Here is a 12,760-nt window from a genome sequence, read left to right as displayed (position 1 = left end):
TAGTTGCTGCCCAAGTCAATCCTCCTATGATGGAAGAAAAGATGGCAAAGGTCTTTCTTGAAACTCTGAACTCGTTCTTTTCCAAGGGGACAGTAGTTAGTACACCTGCTGACTTCCACAGAGAGGTGGATATGAAAGCGCTTCTAGAAAAGGATGTCCCAAAGGAATGTTTGTTTGAAGAAGGTTGAAGGATAGAAAAACACTTAGAAAGGGGGGGTTTGAATAAGTGTAGCTTTAAAAACTTGACAGATAAAAATAAATTGCACAGTTATTTTTATCCTGGTTCGTTGTTAACTAAACTACTCCAGTCCACCCCCGCAGAGATGATTTACCTCAACTGAGGATTTAATCCACTAATCGCACGGATTACAATGGTTCTCCACTTAGTCAGCAACTAAGTCTTCCAGAGTCTTCTGATCACACACTGATCACTCCAGGAACAACTGCTTAGATACCCTCTAAGACTTTTCTAGAGTATACTGATCCACACGATCACTCTAGTTACAATCTGCTTAGATAACTTCTAAGACTTCCTAGAGTATTCTGATCCACACGATCACTCTAGTTCCTTACAACTTAATGTAATCAATTCTAAGAGTATTACAAATGCTTCTTAAAAGCGATAATCACAAACTGTGATATTTCTCTTAATCGTTTAAGCTTAATCTCACTAATATATTACAACAGCAATGTAGTGAGCTTTGATGAAGATGAAGATTCTGAGCTTTGAATTTGAACAGCGTTTCAGCAAGTTTAATATGAGTTGTTTTGGTGCAGAATCGTTAACCTTGCTTCTCATCAGAACTTCATATTTATAGGCGTTGGAGAAGATGACCGTTGAGTGCATTTAATGCTTTGCGTGTTCCGTACAGCATCGCATTTAATGTTATACGCTTTTGTCAACTACCTCGAGCCTTGTTCACGCTGTGTCTACTGACGTAGCCTTTAGTAGCTTTTAACGTTCCTTTTGTCAGTCAGCGTAGCTTGCCACTTGTACTTTCTTCTGATCTGATGTTTGTGAATACAACGTTTGAATATCATCAGAGTCAAACAGCTTGGTGCATAGCATCTTCTGATCTTCTGACCTTGAAGTGCTTCTGAGCGTGATACCATCAGAACTTCAGTGCTTCTGTTCTCTTGTTCTTCTGATGCTTCCATAGACCCATGTTCTGATTCTGCTTCGACCATCTTCTGATGTCTTGCCAGACCATGTTCTGATGTTGCATGCTGAACCCTTTGAGACAAAGCTTCTGAGCGCTGAATTATGCGTACTCCTTATATATTTCCTGAAAGGGAAATTGCATTGGATTAGAGTACCATATTATCTTGAGCAAAATTCATATTATTGTTATCATCAAAACTAAGATAATTGATCAGAACAAATCTTGTTCTAACAATCTCCCCCTTTTTGATGATGACAAAAACATATATAAATGATATGAATTTGCGATCAGAAAGAACAGACGGCAAAAGACAAATTACACAGCTATAGCATAAGCATATGAATATGTCTCCCCATGAGATTAACAATCTCCCCCTGAGATAAATAATCTCCCCCTGAAATAAATACTCGAAGAACTTTAATAAAGGACTTCCCTGATTATTTCGGTAGAGACGATCATATAAGCTTCTGTCTTTAGAGAATTCATAGCTTCTGACTTCTGCTTCCATTGGACAGCTTCAGAACTAGAATTTCCTTAGATCCCTAGAACACTCACAGCTTCTGATTCCTGCTTCCATCTAGGACAGCTTCAGAACTTGAATTTCTTTGATCTTCTGAACATTCACAGCTTCTGACTTCTGCTTCCATCTAGGACAGCTTCAGAACTTGAATTTCTTTGATCTTCAGAACATTCACAGCTTCCGATTTCTGCTTCCATTTAGGACAGCTTCAGAACTTGAGTTTTCTGGATCTTTAGAACATTCGCAGCTTCTGATTTCTGCTTCCCTCGGATAGCTTCAGAGCTTTGAATTTCTACCAACATCACTTCATGCTAGATTTGTATCAGAACATTGTTGAATGTACCAGAGCATCATCAGAGCATCTCTACATCCTGAAATGTTACAGAACAAAAACTAAACGACAAAAGTCAGCATGAACGAGTTAGAACATAAAATATATATTCGAACACATTATATGTATCAGAGCCATATAGGCTAAAAGAATGTATCAGAGCAAATAGAATTTTGTCAGATCAAATAGACAAATATGGATCAAATTCTATTATCAGTGCTTCTGATTCATTCTTCTTTCTTGCTTCTGATCTCTGAAGCTTGACAGCACTCAGCTTGCTTCAGTTTCCATGGTTTTGCTTCTTGTGTTTGCTTTGAAGATTCTCTTCACTACTTTATACCTGCAAAACACTTAAACCATAGAACTTGCAGTTCTTGTTAGTGAATGTGTGGGAGCTTTACCCAGCAACTGATAGATTAATCAAATCATTTATCATTATCATTTATCTTCTCCCCCTTTTTGTCATAACATCAAAAAGAATATTTCAAAAGATTCAGATGAATAAAACGACAAATAAAATCACTGGAATGTAAAAACAAAGAAACTTTTCATTGATAATCAAAAGATATTACAAAAGGTTCCTATGTTTAACAAGATGAGAAACATTCCTAGCAAATACATAAAAAGTCATCCCAAGAGGAAATGACTACAAAAATTAAAAACAGCACCCTAGCAGGACACACTCTGTGTCAACCCATCAAGAATCCCTGTGGACTCTTGTCTTCCAGACTAGAACCTCCACTGTAGGAGAGATCCAAGTGACCAAAGAGGAAGAGAGGGACAGTTCACAGACAGAGAGCTAATGTTGCAAACGGGGCTTTCCCTTAACATAGAAGTTAAGAATATCATTCTTAACCTCCTCCCATAACTCAAGAAAGTCTTCTGTCTTTGGGTGAAAGTTGATAACAACATCAAAGAAGAGGTCTGACTTGAGAGGTATTAGGAGAGCCATCCCGAGATATGCAGAGATCTGTCGCCTTTGAGTCATAGATCTTCAACAGGCTTAGGGTGAACGCTAGGTTTGAGCTAGGATTTTTAAAAGAAAGAAAAAGCTTGTTTGAGTAAGAGACGAAAACGGAAGAGAGAGAGAGAGAAAAAACTTGATGAGGAATGCAAAGAGATAGGGAAAGAGAACACAGATAGAGTGTAAAAAAGAGAACATATACGAGGGAAGGAGAAGCGTTTGAAGAGTATTTAAAAAAATGAAACGAATGATGAATAGCATTTAATGTTACGTGACATGAGGAGAGATAATAAAGACAAATGAGGTGACTAGCACAGTTACCTATGGTCGGCGTCCCTTCAACTGCACGCGCGCTTATCCATGAATAGTAACGACAGGTTTACCATCCCGAGATAAAACGTTACAGCTGTTTTGCTTTAAAAGAGGTTCTGAATCAACTTAGACAATGAAACGTTAGTAATAACAGAATCATAATTTCTAAAAGATTTCAATCAGAACTTCTGATTTAAAAAATAGTCCATTTTCATTTCAGAAGATACTCATACATAAGAACTTCTCATCTTCTCATTCTGGGCATAAATCCATACTGATGTTCTTCAGAATGAACTTAAACCTATCTTCAGCCAGGGGTTTTGTAAAGATATCAGCCCATTGATGGTCTGTATCCACAAAGTTTAAAGATAAAACACCCTTCTGAACATAGTCCCTTATGAAATGATGTTTAATCTCAATATGTTTAGCCTTTGAATGAAGAATAGGATTCTTAGATAAACATATAGCAGAAGTATTATCACAGAATATAGGAATGTTACTCTCAAATATCTGATAATCTTCCAGCTGACTCTTCATCCAGAGCATCTGTGTACTGCAACCAACAGCAGCGACATATTCTGCTTCTGTCGTTGATAGAGCAATAGTTGCTTGCTTCTTGCTATACCAGGAGATCAAGTGACTTCCAAGAAATTGGCAACTTCCTGAAGTACTCTTTCTTTCAATTCTGTCTCCAGCATAGTCAGCATCGCAGAATCCTACTAAGTTGTATTCTTTAGATTTTCTGTAAACTAAACCAACATTAGTAGTACCTTTCAGATACCTTAGAATTCTCTTAACAGCAGTTAAATGAGATTCTCTAGGATCTGATTGGAATCTAGCACACAAACAAACACTGAACAGAATGTCAGGTCTAGAAGCAGTCAGATATAGAAGAGATCCAATCATACCTCTGTATAACTTCTGATCTACCTTCTTACTTACCTCATCCTTACCTAGGATGCATGTTGGATGCATAGGAGTTTTGGCTTCTTTGCAGTCTAGAAGATTAAACTTCTTCAGAAGTTCCTTCACATACTTGGTTTGGTGAACATACGTTCCTTCTGATGTTTGATTTATTTGTATTCCAAGGAAATACTTGAGTTCTCCCATCATGCTCATTTCAAACTCAGCCTGCATAGACTCAGCAAACTCCTTTCCAAGTGTAGCATTAGATGTTCCAAAAATAATATCATCTACATATATTTGACAAATTAAAATATCCCTTTTAAAGGTTTTACAAAAGAGAGTAGTGTCCACTTTTCCTCTAGTGAAACCATTATCCAGAAGGAAAGAACTTAAGCGTTCATACCAAGCTCTGGGAGCCTGTTTCAATCCATACAATGATTTCTTTAGTTTAAAAACATGATTAGGAGACAGAGAGTCTTCAAAACCAGGAGGTTGATGGACATAAACTTCTTCATCTATATAACCATTTAAGAAGGCACTCTTAACATCCATTTGATAGAGAGTGATGTTATGTTGAGTGGCAAATGAAATTAATAGACGAATAGATTCTAACCTGGCCACTGGTGCAAAGGTTTCTGTATAGTCAATCCCTTCTTGCTGACTATAACCCTGAGCCACCAGTCTGGCTTTGTTCCTTACCACTTCACCTTTCTCACTGAGCTTGTTTCTGAAGACCCATTTTGTACCGATTATATTGAATCCATCTGGTCTAGGAACAAGATCCCAAACATCATTCCTTGTAAACTGATTCAGTTCTTCTTGCATAGCAATTATCCAGTCTGGATCTTCTAGAGCATGATCAACAGAAGTTGGCTCGATCAAAGATACAAGACCTAATTGACAGTCTGCATTGTTCTTAAGGAATGCTCTTGTTCTGATTGGATCATCCTTCTTTCCAAGAATGACATCTTCTGAATGACCAGAGATGAGTCTGGATGATCTTCTGACAGATGGTTCTTCAGAAATGCTTAGATCCTCCAGAGAAGCTGATACTTGATCTTCAGATTCTTTGCTTCTGAGAAGCTCTGCTTCTGATGCGTTGCTTCTTGGCTCAACAACTTCTGATATATCAATATCCCAATCTGCAAAATTATCAAACTGCTTTGGTTTTTCAGAACCAAGCTTATCATCAAACCTGATATTGATTGATTCTTCTACAATCAATGTTTCAGTATTGTATACTCTGTAGCCTTTTGAGCGTTCAGAATATCCAAGAAGGAAACATTTTTGTGCTTTGGAATCAAACTTACCAAGATGATCTTTAGTGTTCAGAATAAAGCATACACATCCAAAAGGATGGAAATATGAAATGTTGGGCTTTCTATTCTTCCACAATTCATAAGGAGTCTTATTTAGAATAGGTCTGATAGAGATTCTATTCTGAATATAGCATGCGGTGTTTATTGCTTCTGCCCAGAAATGCTTAGCCATATTGGTTTCATTGATCATGGTTCTGGCCATTTCTTGCAGAGTCCTATTCTTTCGTTCTACAACTCCATTTTGCTGTGGAGTTCTAGGACAAGAGAAATCATGGGCAATACCATTTTCTTTGAAGAATTCTTCAAAGGATCTGTTCTCAAATTCACCACCATGATCACTTCTGACCTTTATGATTTTACACTCTTTTTCAGATTGAATCTGAATGCAGAAATCAAAGAACACTGAATGAGTCTCATCCTTGTGTTTCAAGAATTTTACCCACGTCCAGCGGCTATAATCATCTACGATGACTAATCCATATTTCTTCCCTCTGACAGATGCTGTTTTGACTGGGCCAAACAGATCAATGTGCAAGAGTTCTAATGGCCTTGAGGTAGAAACAACATTCTTGGACTTGAATGCAGGTTTGGAGAACTTGCCCTTCTGACATGCTTCACAAAGAGCATCTGATTTGAATTTCAGATTAGGGAGTCCTCTGACCAGATTCAGTTTGTTAATCTGAGAAATCTTTCTCAAACTAGCATGACTTAATCTTCTGTGCCAGACCCACTGCTCTTCAGAAACAGACATAAGACAAGTCACCTTCTGACTCATAAGATCTTGCAGATCTGTCTTATAAATGTTGTTCTTCCTCTTGCCTGTAAATAGGATTGAGCCATCCTTCTGATTTACAGCCTTGCAAGACTCTTGATTAAATATTATATCATAACCATTGTCACTCAATTGACTAATAGATAAGAGGTTATGTGTTAATCCTTCTACAAGAAGTACATTAGAAATGGAAGGAGAGTTACCAGACTTTATAGTTCCAGAGCCAATTATCTTGCCCTTCTGATCTCCTCCAAACTTGACTTCTCCTCCAGACTTAAGCACCAGGTCTTGGAACATAGACCTTCTTCCTGTCATGTGTCGTGAGCATCCAGAGTCCAGGTACCATGACATGTTGTGCTTTGTCCTTTTTGCAGTCAAGGATATCTGCAATAGGAATAATCTTATCCTTAGGTACCCACATTTTCTTGGGTCCTTTCTTGTTAGTTCTCCTCAAGTTCTGATTGAACTTAGGTTTAACATTGTAAGCAATAGGAGGAACAACATGATAATTTTTAATGTGAGTTTCATGATATTTCCTAGGTTGTGTCACATGCCTTTTGGTGTGTGTTATGTGAAAACTTTGAGCATGTGAAGTGTGCCTAATATCATGGGAGTGGCCATACTTGGACTGATCATACAATGGCTTGTATGTGAATTTCATTTCATCAACAGGTTCAAGTTTGTATGGGGTTTCACCCTCAAAACCAATGCCAACTCTTTTGTTTCCAGACACAGCATATATCATAGAAGCTAGCTGACTTCTGCCAATACTTCTAGATAAGAACTTCCTGAAACTTAAATCATATTCTTTCAGAATATGGTTTAGACTAGGAGTGGATTTTTCTGAATCAGAAGGAGATCCAACATTATTGGATAATTTTAAAAGTTTTTCTTTTAATTCAGAATTCTCCAACTCAAGCTTCTTTGTTTCAAATTCAAATAGCTTTTTCAGCTTTTTGTATTTGAGACTAATCTGAGACTTGAGTTCCAGAAGTTCAGTTAAACCGGAAACTAACTCATCTCTAGTAAGTTCAGAAAATACCTCTTCAGAATCTGATTCTGATGTAGATTCTGATCCGTCATCTTCTGTCGCCATCAGCGCACAGTTAGCCTGCTCATCTTCAGAGTCTGAATCATCTTCTGACTCATCCCAGGTTGCCATAAGACCTTTCTTCTTATGAAACTTCTTCTTGGGATTTTCCTTCTGAAGTTTTGGACATTCATTCTTGAAGTGTCCAGGCTCATTGCATTCATAGCACATGACCTTCTTCTTGTCAAATCTTCTGTCATCAGAAGATTCTCCACGTTCAAATTTCTTTGAACTTCTGAAGCCTCTGAACTTCCTTTGCTTGGTCTTCCAGAGTTGATTTAGCCTTCTGGAGATCAGGGACAGTTCATCTTCTTCTTCAGATTCTGATTCTTCAGGATCTTCTTCTCTAGCCTGAAAAACGTTAGTGCATTTCTTGATATTGGATTTTAATGCAATAGACTTACCTTTCTTTTGAGGCTCATTTGCGTCCAGCTCTATTTCATGACTTCTCAAGGCACTGATAAGCTCTTCCAGAGAAACTTCATTCAGATTCTTTGCAATCTTGAATGCAGTCACCATAGGACCCCATCTTCTGGGTAAGCTTCTGATGATCTTCTTTACGTGATCAGCCTTGGTGTATCCCTTGTCAAGAACTCTCAATCCAGCAGTAAGAGTTTGAAATCTTGAAAACATCTTTTCAATGTCTTCATCATCCTCCATCTTGAAGGCTTCATACTTCTGGATTAAAGCTAGAGCTTTAGTCTCCTTGACTTGAGCATTTCCTTCATGAGTCATTTTCAAGGACTCATATATGTCATAGGCCGTTTCCCTGTTAGATATCTTCTCATACTCAGCATGAGAGATAGCATTCAGCAAAACAGTTCTGCATTTATGATGATTCCTGAAAAGCTTTTTCTGATCATCATTCATTTCTTGCCTTGTCAGCTTTACGCCTCTGGTATTCACTGGATGTTTGTAACCATCCATCAGAAGATCCCATAGATCACCATCTAGACCAAGAAAGTAACTTTCCAGTTTATCTTTCCAGTATTCAAAGTTTTCACCATCAAATACCGGCGGTCTAGTATAACCATTGTTACCGTTGTATTGCTCAGCAGAGCCAGATGTAGATGCAGGTGTAGACTTTTCACTTTCATCAACCATCTTTTACTGAAGCGTTTTTCTCTTCCTGAATCTTTTCTAAACACGGTTAAGTGCTTGCACCTTAGAACCGGCGCTCTGATGCCAATTGAAGGATAGAAAAACACTTAGAAAGGGGGGGTTTGAATAAGTGTAGCTTTAAAAACTTGACAGATAAAAATAAATTGCACAGTTATTTTTATCCTGGTTCGTTGTTAACTAAACTACTCCAGTCCACCCCCGCAGAGATGATTTACCTCAACTGAGGATTTAATCCACTAATCGCACGGATTACAATGGTTCTCCACTTAGTCAGCAACTAAGTCTTCCAGAGTCTTCTGATCACACACTGATCACTCCAGGAACAACTGCTTAGATACCCTCTAAGACTTTTCTAGAGTATACTGATCCACACGATCACTCTAGTTACAATCTGCTTAGATAACTTCTAAGACTTCCTAGAGTATTCTGATCCACACGATCACTCTAGTTCCTTACAACTTAATGTAATCAATTCTAAGAGTATTACAAATGCTTCTTAAAAGCGATAATCACAAACTGTGATATTTCTCTTAATCGTTTAAGCTTAATCTCACTAATATATTACAACAGCAATGTAGTGAGCTTTGATGAAGATGAAGATTCTGAGCTTTGAATTTGAACAGCGTTTCAGCAAGTTTAATATGAGTTGTTTTGGTGCAGAATCGTTAACCTTGCTTCTCATCAGAACTTCATATTTATAGGCGTTGGAGAAGATGACCGTTGAGTGCATTTAATGCTTTGCGTGTTCCGTACAGCATCGCATTTAATGTTATACGCTTTTGTCAACTACCTCGAGCCTTGTTCACGCTGTGTCTACTGACGTAGCCTTTAGTAGCTTTTAACGTTCCTTTTGTCAGTCAGCGTAGCTTGCCACTTGTACTTTCTTCTGATCTGATGTTTGTGAATACAACGTTTGAATATCATCAGAGTCAAACAGCTTGGTGCATAGCATCTTCTGATCTTCTGACCTTGAAGTGCTTCTGAGCGTGATACCATCAGAACTTCAGTGCTTCTGTTCTCTTGTTCTTCTGATGCTTCCATAGACCCATGTTCTGATTCTGCTTCGACCATCTTCTGATGTCTTGCCAGACCATGTTCTGATGTTGCATGCTGAACCCTTTGAGACAAAGCTTCTGAGCGCTGAATTATGCGTACTCCTTATATATTTCCTGAAAGGGAAATTGCATTGGATTAGAGTACCATATTATCTTGAGCAAAATTCATATTATTGTTATCATCAAAACTAAGATAATTGATCAGAACAAATCTTGTTCTAACAAAGGTAACTCAGCTGGTAGTGTGAAGAAGTTTGGTAATGACTTTTCAAAGAAGAGAATCAGGGGATGAAACAATCATCACCAACATCAGCATGTTTCCTATGTCATTCCTGTATCCAATTCAGTTCATGCAATCCCAGATTATCAGCAGAGTACTCGTCAACAAGATTCTCCACCGAACGAGCAAAATCAACCTCAAAAGGGGAATTTCGATCCTATCCCCATGACTTACGCAGAATTGTTCCCTGCTCTAATTCATAAGAATTTGGTTCAGACAAGGTCACCACCTCCAATTCCAGAGAAGATTCCTTGGTGGTACAATGCTAATGTCACTTGTGCTTTTCATCAGAATGCTCCTGGACATGACTTAGATAATTGTTGGCCTCTAAAAAATGAAGTTCAAAGATTAATCCATGCTGGTATTTTGACTTTCCAAGATGTTGGTTATGATGTTCAAGCCAATTCTTTGCCAAAGCATGATTGAATCACTATTGATGGTAGGTGAAGCTCGAAAGATGTTTCGTTCAGCATATGCCCAGATGGAGAGAGTTTTCTCAGTTTTTAGTATTCTTATTGATTTCCATTTGTAATATTTCTTGTTTTTCAATGCATTGTTTGCATGTAGAAACTTGTTTATTTTTGAATGTTAATGCTAATGCAATGATAATGTTTGTCTTGAAGTAATCCATTCGTTTCACTCATGTTTATTTGTTTTTATGCATTATGATACCAATTGCTTTTGCCAAAATTTCGCTTAGGCGAAGATTGGAGGGAGGATGATGATCTGAAAACGCAAAATTTCTGGTTGTATGCTTTTGAATAAGACCCTGCTGATGATGTACAGGCATTGTTTCAAATTCCCAAACACCGGAGATATAAGGAAGATAATCCCTTGTCAACCCCTTTGAGCCTTGAAGTAGGAGTTTCTTTTCTAAATGAAAAAACCCTAATTTTTAACCTGGGGCAGGGTAGTGTTCAGTTGATTTGACCAAGTGTTCATATTTCAAAAAGGATTGTGCATCCAAAGGTCAAGCATGTCATATCCACATCAATGGTTGGAGCATGGAAAACCACAATGGTTATTCCACCGCGTATCAAAAGGCATGGAAATGTGAAACCACAATGGTTATCCTCCATCCGCCAAAGAATGAGGCAGTCACAACCCTCTCAACAAGTCAAGACAAAGTCAATGTCACACAATTTGTTCAAATCAAAAGAATAAAAAAAAGAAAGAAAAAAAAAGCTCGCTAAGTCAGAAACTTGAAAATAATTGACTTAGGCAAAAGTTAGAGCATCCCGCTGGACGACCAATTCAAAAGAATCAGTCCAGGCAAAAGTTAGGGAAAATAAAAAAAAAGTGAAAAGTGAAAAGAAAGGACTACAAAGCAAAAGTCCTAAAAAATGAACAAATCTGTGTGAATACAAAAATGAAGACAAAAGGGTGACTGCTACTCCAAGAAAGCTTCATTAGGTCCCTAATGGCACAAAATCCTTTTGAGAGATGAATACTTGTGTTAAGTTAACTGAACATAGGACTGGAGAACATCACGAAGATGGGGTGGGCTAAATAAACTTTGAGCCTAAAAATCTTTTTTTTTTCTGAAAACCGTGAACCAGGCCACGTTACAACCCTCAAAAGTCCTAATTGAACCAAGGTTTATTTCGAAAGCATACTTAAACAAGAAAGCGTTCCTGACTCCTATCGGTTATGCTGAAAACTTGTGTTGGTATCATATGCATACAAAAAATCAATGTCATCTCTTAACTAGTGATTCATTCACAAGGTTTTGCGACATCTTTTTAAAAAACTTCAAGACTTACATAATTGTTGCATTTTCATTATCATTCTCAGAATAAACACTTTTCTGCTTGTAAACATTTGTTTGACATCCAGAAAGTTTACATCTGATTATCAGTAGAAAACTAAAACTTTGCCAGGGGCATGTTGTTTTCCCAGTATAATGCTTTTGCAAGTTTGATTACCATCATGGGGAAAATCTTGAAGACTTTGTCGAGTAAAAGAATGTGCCAAGTTTAGTCAATCTGGGGCAGCTAAGTCGAGATTTGACAAATCTCTCCAAAAATTTGTTGATCTGGGGCAGATTATTCCAAGTCTGCATGACGCCAAGGATCTCTATGAACCTTTTTGAGGTAGTTTCCTTTCATAGACCATGTAATCTGGGGCAAGTTGTGAATCCGAAGTTACCTTGATCACCTCATTAGCTTGAAGTACAAAGGTTGTTGCCATGATCAATCCAGAGTATGTCACTCTTTACCAAGAAGTTTTGAGACAACGGTTGACTGTTGGGTTTTCTTTCTCACCTTGTGTTGAGTTTTGAACTAAAATCCCCCGCATGTTAACTTGTTTGCTTTGATGTTAACTTCTTAGTTCCTCTGCAAGTTCGGAATGGTGATTTTCTCCAAAGAAATTTTCCCTGATTTCCCATAATAGAGCTTGATGTGTTGTCCAATCTTTTTGATAAGAAGAAGATGATCTGTAAATTCCTCACAGAGATTGATTAATCCCCAGTTGATTTTATTCCTCAAGGGGCAAAGCTTTGTTTGACCGTTTCTATCCAGTTTGTTCTTGGAGTTGAACTTTGGTCTCTTGCAATACTATTTTGAACCTCTCTAGGCTGGGAAACCTAGATTGAGAAGGCATTTATTTTGCACCTCTTGAGGATTTCTTCTTTCCTCAACAATGGAAAATTCATTTGTGATTGATGTTCTTATCAGAGACTTGAAATATTTATTTTCCAGCAGTGTTGTTATTGCACTCCCTTGGAATTTGTGCTTGAAAGCAAGGGGCAGGTTTTGACTTTAAGCAACTTATGTTATCCCCATCATGTTTTGGCTGACAACAAGCCTCTTTAATTGAGCAAGTTTGTACGTCTCCACATATCAATCTTATCTTCAAAGCAAGCAAAAATCTCCCTCAAAGAGTAAGTTTGTTCACTACTTTTGTTATTCCCAACGGGTTAGTA

Source organism: Vicia villosa, unplaced genomic scaffold, assembly GCF_029867415.1.
Source record: "Vicia villosa cultivar HV-30 ecotype Madison, WI unplaced genomic scaffold, Vvil1.0 ctg.003228F_1_1, whole genome shotgun sequence".
NCBI classification, from domain to species: Eukaryota; Viridiplantae; Streptophyta; class Magnoliopsida; order Fabales; family Fabaceae; genus Vicia; species Vicia villosa.
This window is presented reverse-complemented; position numbering follows the sequence as displayed.